The sequence below is a fragment of the Dromaius novaehollandiae genome, chromosome 4 (assembly GCF_036370855.1).
Source record: "Dromaius novaehollandiae isolate bDroNov1 chromosome 4, bDroNov1.hap1, whole genome shotgun sequence".
In the NCBI taxonomy this organism is placed as follows: domain Eukaryota; kingdom Metazoa; phylum Chordata; class Aves; order Casuariiformes; family Dromaiidae; genus Dromaius; species Dromaius novaehollandiae.
Genome location: NC_088101.1, coordinates 14,330,542 through 14,350,722, shown reverse-complemented (window position 1 = coordinate 14,350,722; position 20,181 = coordinate 14,330,542). Strand labels below are relative to the sequence as shown.

The window sequence follows — 20,181 nt, the reverse complement described above, 5'->3', positions numbered from 1 at the left end:
AAGCAGACAGCTATGGGAGGAGGAACCTATGTGGCCACCACACCCTGCATCTTCCCAAGCACACAACCTGCTTCTCTTCTCCCACCAGTTTCCTAATGGCGTGGCCCCAGTGACTTCAGCAGAAAGCCTCTCTGTATAGCAGGTTACTTTGCCATCAGGTTATTTTACCGGCACAACAAAGCCTGAAGAGAAAATTTCAGATTCAGAGATATGCAGATTCACCAGGAACAGGACATTCTCGCTGACTGAGAAATAGATGTACTGAAAGTCATTACAACTGACATATCTAGTTCCTTCGCATCGCCTTTCTGCTCTTTCCATTCCTCCTCAGCTTGTGTTCATACTTTGTTTCCTGGCCAAACTGCCTGATTTCTCATGATCCCCCATGCCCGATGCTGCCTCCTCCCTAAAAAAAAAGAGGGTTTTGAGTTTTTCACAAATTTTTTTCACATGTCAGTGTGGACCCACCCTGAGGTAGGTGCAGAGGGAGCTTAGGCACAACCAGTAGGAACAAACCAGTTTGAACAGCAGTGTCCATCAGGGCTGTGAGTGCATCCCTGTGTAAACTTCTGCAAGGCCTCAGCCCTGTACATAGGCATACAGACGTCGTATTCCTGAGGCAAGACAGAGAAATAGGTGCTAGTCTGCCTTATTGAAGAGACAGGACAGTCAGTGACCGTCTGCATGAGTGATCCTAACCACATGTAGTTTTGAGCTGGCCATAGCTATAAAAAACATCTTTGGGGTAACAATAGATTCACATCTGTTTTGCAGGTGTATTTTACAAACCTTTAAGGAGCCAGTTCTGCGAGAACAACTCAACACACCGAGTGGTGACTTACAACTACAGCCTGGGTGAATGGTCTAACGTTGGCCCTGGGATACTCCTAGGCGTCCTGAGAGGTACGGGGGAGCCGTATGGCCTTCACTAAGGGTTTTTCTCTAGCAGGATTATCTGAGCCAGGGCCAGGCTGGCACTGGGGGGTTGCTGCCCCACTGATTCCATGAAACACTTGGGTCAGTCAAGCCAGCTTACCTTTCCTGCCATCATGTAAGAGTGCAAGGGAGGCCCCCTGTACCAAATTGCTACCACTCTCCTTTCAAGAAACAGCTGTTTGGTGGAGCACTGTAACGGTAATCAATATGTATTGGTTTTGTGTTGCCTGGGATCATATTCACTTACACCTTTGGAGCAAGGATTAATCAAGTGACCTTCCACTTGCTGTATAGTGCTATGTGTATGCAATGTGCTGAATAAACAGTGTAATGGGAACTGGTCGGTCTGTTAAAAGTGTTGGATTTTGTGATGCTAACATTAAAATCTCAGCAAAGGAAGTTAAAGTCCACTTTAGTTAATCATTAAAAAATAGTAATTTCAAGCAGTTTTTTAATTAATGTTCATGGGTTTTGTCCCCTGCTTTTAAGCAGGCGTAAATTGATTTATAGTCTCTGTCACTGGACTCCTGCTGTGTCAATGGCACAAATGACACCACTTTCTAGCAAGATAACCACCTTCAGTAGTAAGCGCGAAAAGAACAATTACAACTGGAAATGTAAAATACACTCCATTCATTCATAAAGACAAGTGCTCTTTATGCTCTCAAAATTTACCTTATTAAACTGAACGAAGAGATCGTTTTTTAAAACTAGCTCTGTAGTAAGACATCTGACATTAATTTAGCTTTGATGAAAAATCTCCAGTGCAGCATTAAAAAAAGAAGCAATCCCCACACCCTTGCTATACTCCTTGTTTTATCCGATAAAACTGCCAAGTTCATTTTATTGTCTTTCATATTTTTTTCAAACATCTTTAAACAATTAACATAGACATTGTCATCACGCATTGTGTACTGATTCCAAAGAAGTCTCTTAAAAATTGAGTGGGTGGCAAAAAAGGAAGGAAAAAAGTTTCTATCAATCAGAAAGCAAGCTTTGAATTATTTTCCCTGAAATAGAAGGACTGAATCTGAAATTGTGATGCCAGTGAATGTACCACTATACAACAGAAGGGCAGTGAAGAGAAAAAAAAATTCTCTTCAACATAATCCAAATCAAACTTTGCAAATTCATTTCTTTAGCTAGTACCATCTCAAGTACTGTCTACATGCAGAAGTTTCATGCTTTATACCTTTATGGGTATAATCAAAATAGTAAAAAACTTATCAGCTCTAATATCCACATAAATTAGCTTAGTGATATCATTTGTTTACATTTTCATATAGAAATATGCCATAACTGGAGAAGACATCATTGTATAAGTGTAACTGTATTTCTTTCCATGTTACACTGACAAAACTGAAGAAAAAGCCCCACTCCTGACTCAGAAGGATATTTTCACGGTAAAAATCTCTGCAGAGCCAGGCTGAGGCTCTGATCCTGCAGTAAGCAAACAAATTCCTGGTTTTGCACCGTGATCCCTGAAACTCCACGTGACTACGGAAATCTGAAGGACTCCAAAGGCTTGGGCCTTATATTTTTACAAACAGTAGCTTAATTAAAGCATACAATTCAGTCCTTGTGTGTTTGCATTCCTTTTTATTTGGCCAACAAAAGTCTGTATAAAATCAGTTTTACTTTTCATTCTGAGCTCTTTCACTTCGAGGATCCCCGTGTCAAAATATTTTGGTTCTCCGGGCTACTACGGTTTGTTTGTTTGTAATTTGTCTGTTCAGCCTTGTTTATTCTTTGTACTTAAATTGTGGAAATATTTTGGTTTGTCTAGGGATTTTTAAAAGTTTATTTTTATTACATTTACATGTTTGGCAAAATTGAAATTGACAAGCATTCTTTTGAGCATTGTTATTTATCCATTGTACAATATGTGAATAGGAAGGAAACCCGCTGGAAGGGAAAACTGAATTTCTATTTGAAACATACTGAGTATTAGCATTGAAAACAGAGTCTGAGGGTGGTGTTCTGTACCAGAAAATAGAGGATTATAAAATAATTATATATGCCTCATTTTATCATATCTGTGACTCTAATGCATCATCACAGCAGGAGCTTTCTGCAGTACCATTGAACCTGGGGGTCTGAGCAAATTCTGCATTTAATTCTCATTAATTAGGCTTGCCTTAGGCCTAAATACGCCTAAAGTTGTCTAGCTAGCTTGGAATTATGAAAGTTTTCTTAGTGTTTAGTGAGCAGCAATTTCTCTGCTTTGCAGACAAAAGACCACATATTAGGCAGATAAAGAGGTAGACCTCATCTGAGGTTATTCAGAGGAATGTAGGATATCCAGGCATAGATGGTGTATTCTTGTGCCAACATATATATTAATACATGAGAACATGTATAAAGCGTGCCCATATTTTATGCAGTGTAAGACCCAAAAGACAAGTTAATGAAAAAATAAGGCTTCCAGCAGCATATAATTTCTGTCTTGCCACAGATAACTAAGAGCCTCAAGATGCACCTTTACAACTATTACAGGCTCTCCACATCACAGATTACACTCTGTGACATTTACCAGGTAGAGCAATGCCAGCTTCCCAGTGCTCCCGTCCACCTCCGCTACTATAGATCAAACGTCTCTCCTCAAATGCTCATTAATCTATACTGACCCTCACAGAAGAAAAAAAACAGTTGTTTCTATACTTTTTTAGTCTGGCAAATTAAAAAAAAAAATCTACTAATAGAGAACATCCAGTTAAACTTTGAAGATTGGTTAGAGAATAAGAATTACCAAATAAGTATTACCAAAACCAGGAGATTAACTCATAGATTTTATTTTATTCTGCTGGCACCTAGTTGATATCATCTATAAGCTTTGTCTTGGAAACACCCAGAAAAATATATAAGCTCATCCAGGCACTGACATTCTTCAAACACCCTTTCAGTTAGATCTTCAGCAGGAGGAATCTACTTGGAAAAACATACTGGGAATACATAATTTTCAGTCCCCTAAAGGTGTTGTCTGTGTATATCCCCTGTATAGCAGCCACACAGGCAAGTATAAGAATTTGGAAAGCTGTACATAGATGATCACTAGTGCATTTTTCAGAGAGGGTTTGGTGTTCATACCGAACATCAGCTCCATATTTCATCAAATAGAGGAAAAAGCACTGTAGTCTCTAGGTCTTTAGCAGTCATGTCTGGCCAACAAAAAAAAAACAGAAAACAAAAACTGTGGTAGCCCTTGAATGCCTATACAAAAGTAAAAACAAATCTAAGCAAAAACTAAAGCATTTAGATTTAACTATCAATTTGAATTTTTTTAATCCTGGAGGCAGACTGTTCATAGACTACCGCAATAGAGTGTGTCTAAACACTCAGTGAACACATTGCTCTGCCATATCTGTGCTTGCAGTTGGCGAGTGGATGTATGGAACTAAATGAAGTGACAGTCTCGCATTGGAAGCCCCTCGCTGAGCTGGAGTTAGAAGGAAGTTTTCTGAATCCAGCCCTGTTGCCTTTTCCCACAGTGCTGCCCTTGCTTTTTATTCGCTATTACCTGCGACAGGCTCAAGAAGATGCATATGAATGAGACACAGCAGTTTCATAGGGTATTATTCGCATGGAAATTTCCAAATTTGTATCAAATCTGCAAGAGATTAATGTCTTGCATTTCACTTCAGATTGCTATTGTAGCAGGGGCAGCTTTGCCTCATCAGGCATTGCCCTGGCTCACGCGATCACAGGACTCCAGAGGAGAAAGGCATCAAACCACAAGTTCTCCTTCATGCTCTCACAATGTGCAATCAGAGATATGAAGATGTGCTAAGATGCATATTTTCACATTTATGTCTATTGTGCCTAGCTTTGTATTTAGTATATATGGAAGAGAGAGAGTTTTCTTCATTCAGAAATCTCATTCCAAAAATATTCTAGACAGCATGCTCTGTTGGACTTGGAGACGGACAGTCATCGAAACCCATGTAGTGATTCTGATTTAAGTCTGCTGCTAAAGGCTGGAAATCTAGTCTTCTTACCGAATTCAGCAGGCTTTGGCTCATATCCTAAAGGAGATTTATTACTGCATTATGTATTGTGTTATTACGCAGTATTATTAGCATCACAAACACCTGTGATGTATATCATTATCACAGTTAGTATGAGAAAAAAATAGCACATTTCCCCAAATAAAGAAATGCTCAGTGTTTCCTCATGAACTGAACATCTGACTAAGCTCATGTTTTGGCTCAGGTCCTTGAAGCACATGCCTCTGCGAGGGAACCTGAGTCCAGAAGAGAAGAGCTGTGACAAAGGAGCGAGCCGAAGGCAGTCTCCCCAGCCCAGCACCCTCGGACAAGCAATGACTGCAGGCGGGTGTTCCAGAGCAAGGTATTCACTCCCTGTAATGGGCCACTGCTATTCTGCTGTGGAAGTTTCTTTCCCAGTTGGCAGGCAGTTTAAATAACCTGGGGAATGACATCAAATCTGTTAACTTCATCCTAGATAATTTAATTATTTATGTCATTCGTCATCACATAAATGTGATAACTGGCATTAAACAGCCTAATTTTTAATAGCGTGGATTTCAAAAGCAGTAGCAAACACAACAGCATAGAAGATGTGAGTAGAAAAGTACCAGAAGTTTCTGGAGTTCAGCAGGACACAAACATTGCCAATTCAGTCCACAATTAAAGCAATAAGAGAAATGCAGAACTTATTTCACTGATGCACAGTGATGATAATTCATGTGTCACAACGTTTCCTGACTTTTATATCCCTATTTGCTCTTCCCTGAGTATATTTTTATATTTATCATGACAACCTTTGAATCATATATCGATAATAAATACGCTTCTTTTGAGACAGATGTATAGAGTAGTTATGAAATAAACACACACATATTTGTTATCAGCTCCATGTAATTTTCAGAGTTTTTTGAATTTACCTTATCTATGCTTAGGGTCTAGATAATTAAGTGCCTTTGGAATGGATATTAAATAACAAAGGAAAATGAAAAACTAAGTGTTGTAGCATGTAAAATGTGCCAGTATATTAAATATGTGTTCATTAACACACACACACAAAATGTAGTCTTTCCCTCCCAAGGGCAACAGTGGGTTATGCCTCAACAAACAGCATAGATTTATGTCCCTAAATGCTTCTCTCTTCAATAAACATTTGTAATATTTGTAAACCTGCCATGAAACCTGAAGAATCATATGTCCATTAATTAATTCCAAGATACTGAACTATTCTTTGAGAAATACCTATTAGATATTTCTATTCCATTTAATGATGATTTAAAAAAATACTAGGACAAGTCAAAACAGCCCCAAGCTTTAATATTTATGCCATAGTGTTGGAAAAAGGCATTTTACACAAACCTATGATTTCTTTTCTTTAAAAATTGGATCCTATTTTTGAAGTGATTATACATAGGATTCTTTCAGGTAGAAATTGTCACTTATTCTGTGTTTATACAGTTTTTAGCACAGCAGGATTCTGGTCTTCACTGAAGATTTTGGGGTGTAAATAAGTCTGAGATATTCTGAAGAGTATAGAAGAGTTAGGGATCTAAATCCTACCAAAACTACTGGAAATTGGATACTAACTCCCACAGACTTCTTCAAAAATTCCATCCTAAATGGATGTGCTCTTTAAGACAACCCTTTCCTGTGAGTCTATATGAGAGGTTTGTTTTATAAAAAGTAAGACCTCTGAAAATACCAACCGATGACCCAGATTTCATTTAGAAATGATTACTTGTGATTGCGTTATACAAGACCACCAAGGACAGAAAAATTTAGCCCTATAGAAGATACACTGACTCAGTCAAAAAGAGTGAGCTTGCTGTGGAAGCTCATGAGCAAATATGTATATTTTGCTAAGTACTATTAGTGAAGAACACAAACTAGTATCCACTGAAACTGATGGCAAAGGTCCCAGTAATTTTAAGGAGAGCAGCACTGAAGTTGTATCAGTGGGTGAAACACCTATAGCAATACTACTAAACCCCTCCCCTGTGTATGGATAGATGCTTATATTTAGACTCCCAAAAGCTTCTCCCTGCCCCTCTGAAGAAAAAAAGGAGTTTAGGCATTGACTAATAGAAGCAGAACAAGGGCTGTAGCGTGCATTTTAAAGCATCTATAGTATTAATAGCCAGAATGTAAAATCCAAATGGGAAGACTATTACACTCTAATACCTTTGAAAGCAGGAAGGTAATTACACATATCTGAGGCCCAATCTAAATACTGTTAAAAACATGTTGAGAGAAAAACAGTTGTTTGCAGAAAGCAGCCAGAGTTATTGAACCACCATTCCTTTACTAATTGCTTTCTCAGTAGCAGAGTGTTCTTCTACAATAATGGCTTTTTAACAAAAAGAGAGTAATAAGTTATAAAATGTTTAAAAACTACAGGTATCTAAATCTACAAATATATAGGAGCACATCCCTGTGAGCAGAGGCACAATTTTATCCCGTTCCAGATTCACCACCTAGCTCCACTACAAAAGCACGATTTTAAAAACATCAAACTGAACTGATATATTATATGTAAATGGAGAATATGTCTTTAAAAATTAGTTAAACTTGCCTTTGAAATACACACAGAAATTTCTGAATTATCACTGATAGTATATGTTGTGTTCAAACAGAACTTGCTGTTAGGCTCAACTATCAACACCACTCTGCTTTAGCTCTTAAATAGTGTGAAAAAAGAGGGTGGGAGAAGAAAGGCAGCAGAAGTGCTAATGCAATTGTTTGATGTGTGGATGCAAGAGGGAAAGAGGAGGCGGCAGGCATTCTGCTACACAGGCTGCTGGCAATGAAAATTTTTCTTTTTTTTACTTCTCCCTTTCCCTCACCCTCTTTAAAGGAAAATAATTACAGCTGTACATTAAGATCGTAATGTTAATTTTATTGGTCTAATATTGCTGTTACTTTTATTGTCCCTGAATTGTCCATTTTTCACCAATCTTTTTGTATGTCCCTCACAGTACACTACTACACAGCATACGCTGTGAAGAGAGCTGTGAATGAGTCTATCCCTATATGATTCAGTATGGCATCTTGCCAATGGAGAGTGACTGACTTCACTTCAAAACATTTTCCCTTTAATTAGTGTGAAAAAAACCAGCAACCCAATTATCTAAAAGGACCATGTGGGTTCTCCTCACAGTGAGGAAAACAATGCCATAGACACCCTATAGTGCAGCAATATCCAGGTCATTTTATCAGAACACTCATCATACATAGATATTTAATGGCATATTCTTAGAATAACTAGTTTGGCTGTAAAGCTTTGAGTTTCATGACTGGCCCATTAGGAGGCTGTTGTATTAGAATCTGAGCCCTTAAAGTCTGGGTTCAATCATTTCTTCTGTGAGAAAACCTACAGAGCAATGAAAGGAATTTGAAATGAAATGAAAGAAACATCAACATGGTGCTAACAATAGAAATAATAGAAATAATGTCAGTTTTCTACCATCCTTCTTGGCTCCAACATCCTGCATCTACCAAAATCAACAACAAAACTGCCTTTGATTTCAGTGTTGGCTCTACTGCAATCTAATCTTTCTTTGGACTTGATCCAGATGCACTTATATTAATTCCACTTATATTAATATAACTATGCACAAAAGTTGGGCTGAAGCTCTTTTCTGCAGAGCTATTCCATTTATTCTAGTAAAATGCCTAAAAATATTATTTCTACATTTTTTATATAGACTAGTCTATTGATTTATTATTTGTTTAAAATGCATAATTTGAACTGGACAGGGAAATGAAATGTTTTACTTTTCTAAGCCAGAGGCAAAAAATTAGTTTTCCTTTGCAATAGAAAGTTCATTACATCAATAGAATTGTGTGTGTGTCTGTGTGTGTGTGTAAGTTGATAGTTTTACATCAATTATGTGCATTTTACTTATAATATTTTAGGAATATGCTCTGACCTATAGTAAGATGAACTTGTAGAAATTCAGATTCTAGTATTTACCCAGCACTTAAAAGAAAGATGATGTTCAGCACTGGTTGGAAAACTCATATGGGCCCATTATGGCAGTATTTATAGAAGAAAGTCTCCTGACATTCATTGTAGAGTAAGATTTTCCTGGGAAAAAAAACACGCAGAATTGAGCCTGTGGGGCCTGACTGCAGTCAGGACAAGGGCCAAATTTGCAAAGATACATGCACACCTTTCAGCTCCAGTCAGGGACTGCTGGTATCCCTTTGGTGTAAGCAGGCTGCCACTGAAGCCTGTATGTAAATACGTTTCTGACGTTGGTATGCAGTTAACTGCATAAATGCTGACACTGCCACAAGAGCTAAAAAGCTATTGAAGCCATGGCACGTGACCAAATAGCAGCTAGTCCAGTGAACAAGTTGAGCCAGGAGGTCGGAGGGTCATGGTCAAATCCCTGTTTGACCCAGGGGGCTCGCGTCCCAGGTAAGCATAGTAACCTGGAAACTATTCTGTATTCTTTCCCATCTACACTGCATAAATGTATTAGCCCAGTCTTTTACATTTGTAGGCAAGTGCACTTACCTATGGAGTAGGCATTCAGCTGGCTGTTTCTCAAAGTATATTCAAGTAAACATCTCCAAAAGACGCTGCCTAGGGAGTCCACCCTCCTCCAGAGTATCTATTAGGTTGCTGGTTAGCACAGGGGAGTAAAACATAGGGATTCACATTTCTGTGAATGAGGCAGACCAGGAGCATGACCTTGGGCCTCTCACACGTGGCCGCTTTGACCACGAGCTGTTGGATAGCCAGCAGCATGGGTCAACATGGAGCTATTTCTCTCTACCCAGGCTCCACTAGCCAGGAATGATACAGGCTGGAAAGGACCTTTGGAGGTCAGCTGGTCTGACCAATTTCAAAGAGAGATCCAAATAACTTCACATTTCGGAATAAACTCTGGGAAAATGGACATGTCTTTGGATCCTGCGTGAATGGCAGGGGAAGGGGCAGGTAAACTGAAGTTTTCTTCTATTTTTCACTTCCCAAGCTGTCAGAGCAGTGTGGGCTTCACTGGTTTCAGAGGATTTCTTTTATGTCATCTCTTTGAGCATTATACAGGCAGCCCAGAAACCCAATTTAGGCCTGAATGCTAAATACAGATCAAGTGTTGAGACATATGAAGAAACCCTGAAAACATGGCCCTGTCGTGCAGAGCATCCCAGCTCCTCTGGAAGCACTAGAGCACTCCAGAGTACCTTTACCATGATACACATTTTTCTGCTGACCCGATAGTACGTCAGATCAGCCCCCACAAAAGGAGAATTGCCAGGAAAAGTAACTAGGCAAAGGAGAGCCCAGAATCAGTGGTTCTGCCATTAGAGCTCTGACACTGCTTTTACCACTCATATTCCGCTCCAAATAGTAGGGATGCTGTATTCACCATTTTCACAAGGAATTTTATAAAGCGCACTGCTTGCTGATTACCAATGTCAGTTATTTAAAAAAAAAAAAAAAAAACTTTGAAAAAACTGAGTAGATCTTCTATTATAATATGTACGGGCTGAAAGCTAAAATCTACTCTTTTGGAAATAGACACAAACAAAATCTCCATTAGTATGCAAATTATTATTTGAATAATGAAAATATGGGATGGAATATGAATGAAGACAATTATGGTAGAGATGCTGTAGCTACAGTAGAAAAAAATACGTCTCAATGCCAGCCACACTAATGTACGATAAAGCTGCTGATGTGGCAAAGGGCTGGCAGGGAGGAAAAGGCTCTAGACTAACATTCCTCTTCATAAGGTGACAAAAAGGGAAGCACTGGAAAATGAACAAATAAAACCCTTTGAACGTGAGCATAGTGACCAGTTAATTAACTACAATGGGTTAGGGCCAAGGGTTAGAAGGTTTCTAACTTGAAGTAAGCATCATCTTCTTTCGGTAAGGAAGCCCAAAGAACACTGAACTGGCCGGAGGCAACGGGGCAGTCATACACCTACCCATTACAGCTACAGCGGAACATAGCTTAAATTCTAAGCTGAACTGAACCATATTTTACGGCACAACCTTAGATGAGTCAGTTGATCAACTTGTTTCACAGTTATTCCAGTTGGATGCCTGAGAGTCTGAGAAGATAATTTTTGACCTGTAACACAACTATCAAAAATCTAAAAAAAAAAAAAAAAAAAAAAAAAATCAGGAGAATCAGATGTGCCTGATCATTACAAATGAATTCCTATGGAAAGTTGCTCTGATAGCTAAGAGCCTGTTTCCAAAAGGTGCAATGAGGGGCGATGAAGTTTTGGTGCAACTACAGGGAATACAATAGTACAGTGATCAGAGGGATCACCCATGCTCTGCTGACGTACAGCTGCAGGAATCTGCTTCAATCTCACACCAAAAATAAATACGCTTTGATCTCCTCTTTAGTGAAGCGATCACGTGAATTACGACAGAACCAGATATTCGAGTTCATCCACCTCCCCGGGGAAACTGAACACCATCTCTTTGACCTGAGCGCCTCCTCTCCCTGCAAGAGGCCAGGCTGAGTGCACAGGCAGGTGCCGGGGCAGAGAGGAGAGGAGGGTCCTCGCCTGCTCACAGGGGCTGCAGGGCTGCTTTGCCCTGGCTGCACTCACAGTGTTCGCAGGCTCCTCCAAGTATAATCCAATCCAAGGGTGCAGTTTCTTCCTGCTTTGCCCTGACCTCCTGCTTTCCATCGGCACAGGACGAAGCCAAGGCCTGGGGCAGACTCTCCAAACAAAGACCACCAAAATTTCACGTCGGCCCTTTGCAGCTTTTTTAACATGTTTGTGTGTAAACAAATGGAGAATGCTTGTGTTCATGGAAAGAAGTTGTTAAGCAATGCTCTCAAAATATTTAATCCACTAGCAAATAACTAGCACCACAATAATTTTGTATAGGCTGATGGGGAGGGTGGTACATGAGCAGGACAAGCTTGTGTTTCTCTTCACACTATGAAAGCTGTATGTTCATAACATAAGAGCCTTTTAGAGCAGTTTTCAGTTGTTCATCTGGCCCCTCTGCCACTGAGAAATAAGGACAGCAAGGCCTTTTGTTTACGGGAGCTAGACACCAGCAGAAATGCCTGTGATGTGCGGCAGCAGGCTCTCCTGCGAGTGCTCGAGCAACAGAGGAAAGGGGACATGAGCCCACGATCAGAGGAGTGAGGAGCAAAGAGGAGGAGGCCCTGCCAGAAATCCTAGGAAGAGGCCAAGGGAAAAACTCTCACTGTGGTGGTTGTTTTTTGTTTTTTTGGTTTTTGGTTACCAAACTCTAATGAATTTATTTTACCTTTTAAAGAAAGTAAACCTTATACGTGACCTTTGCATAGCATATCCTTATTCCTTCTTAGATTGTATACACAACAAAGTTGAATCCCACACTGTGTTTTTAAGAGAAAGAAAATATTTCTAATAAATACTAAATCAGCTCACAAAACTAATGAAAAACCATGTTTATAAATAACATCTAGTAATAACATCGTATATTTAAGATGTTCCCTTCTGTCTCCTAACCATAATATAGAGAAAAGTGAAATTATGAGCTATGATACAAACCAAAATCACTTAAGCTAGCATTTCTTAGAGAAAGAACGCATATTTATTTAATTATTCTTTGCCATTGTGCATTCAATCAAATCTTCTATCACGGTTGACAAGGCCAACTTTGCACCTTCTTCTTGTTTGGTCATATAAAAACAGGATGTCATTCCACCAGGGAAATAACCGTCAACAATAAAGAGGTGGTTTCTTTGCCATGTGCTAGGATATTGCTGGATATCTCTTTAGTATGGATCACTTCACCTCACCGAGTAGGAGAACCGACTAGCAAGTAAGCTCTAAAACCTGATGCCTGCCATTGTGCCTAATATGAAAATGCAACACCTACATTCTCCATAGCTTATAAAAGACATACCCCCTACCAGGCAAAATACACATGCATGCTCGGCTCTCTCTGCCTTCAGTTCCTGCTGCAGCCTAGCAAATAGCTGTTTACAGGTACTTAAATTCTAATGAGATACAACTGAAATAAGAGACGAATTCTTAAAAAAAAAAAATAGTGCTAAGATCAGGATGGACATATCTGCAACACCAGCATAATTTTAAGACTGGTTCAGAAAGATAACCTTGAAAGCAAGGACTGAACTCTAAAGATATAAGACTTTTCTGTTAAAATAAGCTGTGGAACATAGCCTGTGACTCAAGGATCACTAGGTTTGGGGGAATTTGTTGGGAGCAGAGGGAGAAGGAACCTCAGTCAGATGGCCTGACCCAATTCTCTTTTTCCAGCAGGGTACATAATGCATTCAAAAATAAAAGCCACAATTTTGTAGGGATCTTGAGTTTTCTTAATTTCATGAGAAAATTGTTACGCATTAGACCATGAAGCAAATGGTCAGGTAGTTTGTCAATGGCTATCAAATAACGTGTGACATGTTACAGTGGTGGTCTACAGAGCTAAACACTTGCAGTGTCATCAAAATTAATCACTGAGGTTTTATTTGACATGGTAATTAGAAGGAAGATACTGCAATTTTTTTGAAGAATACTCAGGCAGATGTAAGGAAAGTCTTGCAACGTCACTTCATCTTTTCCTTTTCTTTTCTTAAACCACCAGCATGATTAAACAGTACATGTGCTTCCTCACTCGACAAAAAAAAAAAAGAAAAAGAAAAAGAAAAAAAAAGAAAAAAATACCTTAAATACCTGAAAAATTTCACTGTAGTGCACCCAAGACTGCACCAATGAGGCTGAGTCAGCGCATGCATAGAAGGAGCAAGAAAGCTGTAAGCACCCTGCAGACACTGAAGATTTCATCATGTTCAGGGGCTCTGGGTTTGTCCCCATGCAGAATTAGAGCCCAGTTGCAGAGCGGAGATGGAAAGGGAGAGAATGGCATCAGCTCCTGGAACTCCTGCAGCCTAACTCTGCAAGGCAAAGGGGACCAGAGATAGTCCAGGGATGCAGCGTGCCCCAGCTAAGTATCATCATATGGTTGACCCAGTCCCAAATCATCTGCCTTACGCTGGAAACAGCAGGGACCGTTTTCAGATGCACAGACAAGGTTTCTGAGCCTGGACATCATGGCATTAGCGGCAGCGGCTTGCTGCTTCTCCTTCCTGCTTGCTGAAACCTCACCTCCACAAGAGTTAGTGGACCTGCATCACAGCCACCCCTATCTGAACATGCTTTCTTGTTTCCAATCTGCTGCCAGACTACTGCTTCAAAGGGAATGAGAGTATTGAAACATAGCCTAATCAAGGGCAACAAAACTCCAGGATACACAAAAATGACACAGCCCCATTACTGAGCCGCGTGCTGTTGGGGCACCAAATTCATCTGGGCCATGTGGTGCTCACAAGAGCTGCTTCCCTTCTGCCTTTTCAGCACGGTTTCCAAACATACACAGCTGACAGGGAATATACAGCCCTGGTAGCTCATCCCATTCTGGGGAAAACCAAGAGCTGCTTTTGACGTGCAAGTCCGGAAGCTGCTCTTTTAACCTTGTCCTTTGTTTTCCGTCTTCTCCTGCAATTTGGTGTTGGCCCCTTCACTTAAAACAATCTTATTAACAGAGGCCGAATCCCAGCCATATTTCCTTTAGTACTTAGTTACAGTCCCACCTTTTCCAGCAAACTTTATTGCTCAGCTGACCATAAATGATCTTGAAGAGCTACTGCTTCTGTTTACTGCTATTAAGACAAATCTTGCAGACATCAGCTCACAAAAGCCTTGCACTTCATACAATATGAGCAGGGTTGGACCATGTGCTACGCGTTTTAAGCGGTGTGTGTGTTAACCAGTCAAGTGTTGCATGCATCGCTGTACATTAATGACAAAAAAGTGTTTCCATTATTCCTTTTAATGTCATTCATTTTGCTGAAAGCTCAAGTCTTAATTTTTTTCCCCGAGAACTACCCATCTATATGTATTTGTTATAAATGTCTGTGGCATGTGGAAAGACAATACATGGTTGGTAATAATTAAAATTAATAGTGGAACTTTAATTATGCTGGAGTAGAATACCAATAGTAGCGTGCATTAAAATACACTAACAGGAGTTCTGTGTATTAAAACACTCACAAACAGCAACGGATATTTCTTGTAGCTAGCTGTATGTGGGTTGTTTTAAATTCCATCTATTTACTAGCTAAGCTATTCACATTATGTGTGAATTCATGGTAAACTGTTTTAAGAGTGCAGTGTTTAATACTGCTAGATAATTGCACAGCACAAATGGAAATACAGCCAGTGTCCATATAAGCACTAAAAAAAGATCGTAACCATCAGTACTGTTTCAAAGCAATATCAGATTAATTCAGAAGGGAGACTTAAATAGGTATGCCTTATTTATGATTTAGACACTGAAATCACAAAACAAATGAATGCTTGTCCTTGGCATTTATTCTATTCAATACTCTGCTTTTCATAAAACCCACAACTTGTCCTCATTCATGACCCACCCCAGTGTAAATCAGACAGCACTTGACAGTGTGTTTATTTATTTCAGCTTTTTAGTAAAATAGAACAGCAATTGCCAAAGATCACCAAGTCAATACACGAATGCACAGAAAGGACAGCAAATGTATCCTCAGAAAATGCGGTCAGCAACTTCTATTGTTATTTCAAGCATGTGAGAAGACAGACCTGTATTTCACTTAACCTGTTTACACTCCATTTTATGCTTATGAAATTGAGCTGATGGGTGTAGGTGGCTGCAGAGTGCATTGTGGTTAAGAGCCCAAACACAGGTCTGGAGCTCTGGGCTCTACGTGTGGATCTTCCACTGGAGCTGAACACATTAAATTGACTTGTGTCTGTTTTGCCATTTAAAATTGGACAGTGGTACTGCCAAAAAGTAAAGCCTTTTATGTTAATTAAGTAAAAGGCCGTATATGTTTAAAATAGTACTGTAACTGTCAGGGTCTAATTTTACATTGATTGGATTAAACTCTTCTTGGCCTATCTTCAGTGACTGGTATAATTAGATCAGTGGCACGGTTAGCCCATACTTCCCCTCTCTGCATTGTTTTTCCTTCTCATGAGAAACAACAGAACAATACAAATGCTTAAAAATAAATCTCATTTTAGGACAATCCTGAATAGCAAGGAAAAAGTAAAAATCCTACCATTTTACCCTTCTTAATCTGCTGCACAGAATAAAAGAAAGTCAGCCAAGGTTCAGATCGTCATGTAACTAATTTAGCTAGTCCCACATGCTGAGGGATTAGAAATAACGTGTCCCACCATACAGACTGAATGAGTTAAAGTAACAGCACCAAAGGTTAAGTTTTCATTTGAAAGTTTTGACAGGAATTGGAAAATAAGATATTTAGTCAAGCTCTTTTTTCAGGCCAGAGACATTTCTCTCTATTGGCAGCTACCAAGCAGTTTCATTTTTATCCTGATGGCTTAGGTAGGTACATGGAGGAGTCAGAAATCCCCACAGCAGTTAACAAGCCCATAGCCATAAATCCAGACATACCCGCTAAGCCTTTGTTACGAGGCCACTGCAAAGTCAGTTTGGCAAGCAAAAAACAAAGCCAACTGTTCCAGTGTTAGAGGACGAGCCTACAGCAAAGTACTGGTCCTTGAGAGTGAGCTAAAAGCAAGTACTTGGGAGCTGCCTGACCCTAAACTTAACCAGGAGCTGCCTGGGCAGCCTGTGGTGGGTTTAAAGCCTAATGTTCAACCAAAGATATCTTCCTTAGCAACGTCATTCACTCCCGGACTTCCCAGGGCGAGCCAACTACCAGCACACCCAAAGGAGGAAAAAATAAAGATTGCATCCAAAGCACCGTATCCAGCTTCCCCAAGGTTCTCCCAGAGACCAGACTTGGTGACTGTACAACAGCACGGCCTCAAGCATGACCCCGAGCGTTGCCAGAGGCCATCCGTCAGATCTCCTGCAATACGAGGCTGCTTAAAACGGAGGCAGACGGACGCTCGCAGGCAGGGTGTCAGTGCTTGGCTGCCGGGAGGCAGGCTGCGAGGAAGCCCTGCGCGGGAGTGGTTGCCTTGCGGAGGCTATGCCAGTCTACAGCCGTTCTCGCTTCTTCCTGTGATCGCAGCATATGCACCGATAATGTGTGTTGTCAGAAGCGCCTGTGTTTGCAGAAGCATTAGCAGTAATAAAACTCCTCAGCACCAGCAGCCCAAAGACAGGGATAAGAAAGGGGATTTTGTGCGTTACCAATCTTGTCATCTTTCTGCTGAGCTCTACCCTCATTTTCATAAGCAGCAGAGGATTGTAACTACAGTTAATGTTAATAGGAGTTACTGTACACTGACATATCACAAAGAAAACAGAGCCCTTTATCTTTTCAGCAGACTCCTGCTTTATTTTCTTCTGCGATGAAACAGAGATTTTGTGTAGCCTATATGATAAAGCTAATTTTAAGCTATTTATTCTAATGCTTCCTTTTCAGATCCTCAGAAATCTTCTGCAATGAATAGTTAGCAACAGCAAAGTGCATCATTTGTATTTCTTTTGCAGAAACCAGGTTTGCATCAAAGATAGAAGTAGGGGGAGGTTGGCTTCGGGAGGCACTTCACATCTGCAGCTGGATTGTAAAACAAAATTTGAAGAACTGTATTGGTAATAACTGTTTGGGACCAGTAGCAATCTGCTTCATAACTGGGGCTCTGTGTTACTCTCTCGAGCCAGCTCTCTCTACCACAGGTAACAGCATTGAAAAGGAAGATGGCTATACGCAGTTGCTATATCTCTTCTGCCAAAGTACAGTTAAGTCTTTCCCTGCGCTGCTTCAGTCCATAATATACAGGTGGGAACATTTATATAGCCTGCACTGAATACTCACTTAGATGGCTTGGATTTATTTCACTATTTCCTGATGCATTCAGAAATATTCAGAAATTAGTCTTGTTTACCAAAGAATAGGGAATATATCAGGACTAACCATAGGTCATATCATCTAAGCATCCGTTATACCAAAAAATGTGCTTAATATAGTTCTCTCAGTAACAGACAATGCTGCCTGCTAAAAAGCATCATAAAAATAATTATGCACATTGGATAGAACCATGCAGGGCAACTGTGGGGCTATGCAAAGAAAGCTTTAAATCATTTTCACACCCCATAGCTCTAGGCCAGCTCCTCTCATCTGTGGTCCTCATGTGGCCATCACGGCATCAGCTCTGACAGAAAGATGCAGGAGACTTCAGCGCTGTACCTCCTTGGCTGCTCCCAGAGAGAGCAACGGCACATGAAATACTGCACTGACAACATGACTTCTGGCAGCATCTGCACAACCCAAAGGAGATGCCACATCTAGTTCTACAGGGACATACGCCAAGTATCTTGAAAATGCCCATCACAGCATCTGATCTGTCAAATACACACTGATCAACAGGGTAGCATAACAATAACAAAAATGTATTTGCCAGATAAGGCCCAGAGCTAGCGAAAAGTTTCAACTATGTAACTATGTAGTGCAGTTAAATCATTCTTTTTGAACTGCAAAATATATTTCAGTTTGATTTGGATGCCTCTAGTTTCAGAGCTTGGGAAAACTCTGCAGGATCAGCTGAAGCAGTCTCACATGACGCTTTTCCCTAAGTGTTGCTGAGGCTTCAATTCAGATAATTGGTTCTCACAATACATTTTTATTGACCACAGAAGAAGACGACACCACCTTTCTGACAACACTGGTAACAAGAATAGGAAGTAGCATTTAATCCTGCTCTAAGACTGCAATCTTGTAGTTCTCTTTGCATGAGAAGGATGCACGTATTTTCAAGCTGCACAATGGTCATGGTGGTGAAATAAACATTCACTAGTTCACAGGCTAAAGGTAAAAGGAGCCATGGCAAGCATGTTGTATGAACTCACATACATTGTTAGATTAGGTATTAAAAGCTAATCTGGAAATTTCTACATTAAAACTAGCTTTTGCTTGAGCAACAGTTTCTCCTTTAAAAAGATACCCAGGTCTAAAGACACCAAATGAAGGAGAAACCAGTTTTTCTCCAGGCATTTTTATTCCAATACCTAATTGCTCTTTAAAGTAAATATTAAAATTCATAATTACTTCCTTGATTACTCAGAATAATTTGACCGTGTTATTCATTTTTGTTGTTGCTTTTAAAAGCAACGGGGGGCAGGGGGACCATGGGGGAGAAAGCAATTGATTTTTTCTGCAGGGGCAGGGGGCAGAACCTGCCAGGAAAACACATATCTGACACTGAATGGCCAAATTTTCAGAATGTGCAAACCTAGAGAGCTCCACTGAGCTCACTAATTGTACCAGTTAAGACTGGTTGATAACCAGATTTTTTAACACTTAAATCTTTCTATATGAACTTACCAGGTTTCTGCAATTACCCATCAACAGCCTAAGTATCTGAGCAGAGGCTAAAAAAGGTTTGCAGTTTTTCATCAATAATTTTGTAGCTTGCAGTGAGACTCTCCCAAGAACCACTTCAGTTTTCTCCAAATAGAAGTTTTACGTTTAGATCTGGGAAGAGCTCCAGTTCTAATATATAGAATATAGATGTCCATGCAAGATACATTTATAACCATAATTCAAGTCTGGCTACAGAACTCTAAAAACCCCAAATTAAATCTCAAGACTTGTCTTCCTAGATTTTAAATCTTATACTATCTAGTAATCTTATTATCTGATAATAATTCTTACAGAAAATAGATCTTACACTACCTAGTAATCTACTAGTAATTCACTCTCTCAGACTAACCTATGTAATTGAGTCATATGCCACTGTAGGCCGTAGAGAGGTTGAAAACAACATTTACTTCTCTACAGCAGGACGCCAGTAGAGAAGTGGTGAAGGGATCAGCAGCTCTGTCACTTACTGAAACAGAGGTATCTGTGATAATTAATGGTTGGATATTCTCCAGCTTCAGCAGTCTTTCACAGACCAGTGTTAATTTTTTTTTTTTTAAACACATTTCATGGGTTTGCTCAAAGTTTGTCTGCTTATCAATTTAGCATCAGAGGAATTTTTTAGTACGTGTTAATTGGAATACGGACAATTGCACCACAGTTTCAAAACAGGAATAAAATTCTAGCAGGAGTACCTGGAGCATCAGCAGTAGATAGCAAGCGATCTGTTGTTCCTGAGGTGGTCTGCCTTTGCAAAATGGATGGAAAATGTCAAGTTCATCCCCACTGAGTTAGTGTCATACTCATTTTTCACATCTCGGGGTGAGTTGACATAGCAGAATAATTAAGGCATGTTTATGCCAGTTGATAGATGAGTTCAAGCTTCAATTCAGATTTGTGAAAACAGTTACTTTCATTTAACGCCAGTGAATT

General features: G+C 39.9%; 1 long non-coding RNA gene across 1 annotated transcript in view; it reads left to right on the top strand.

Annotated features, from left to right (window-relative positions):
* LOC112983827 (uncharacterized) overlaps positions 1-20,181 on the top strand; it is a 37,895-nt gene that overhangs the window by 2,793 nt on the left and 14,921 nt on the right. Inside the window, exons 2-3 of the long non-coding RNA XR_010388884.1 lie at positions 775-903; positions 5,146-5,283. This is a non-coding gene — a long non-coding RNA (uncharacterized LOC112983827). The remainder of the gene's footprint in view (positions 1-774; positions 904-5,145; positions 5,284-20,181) is intronic.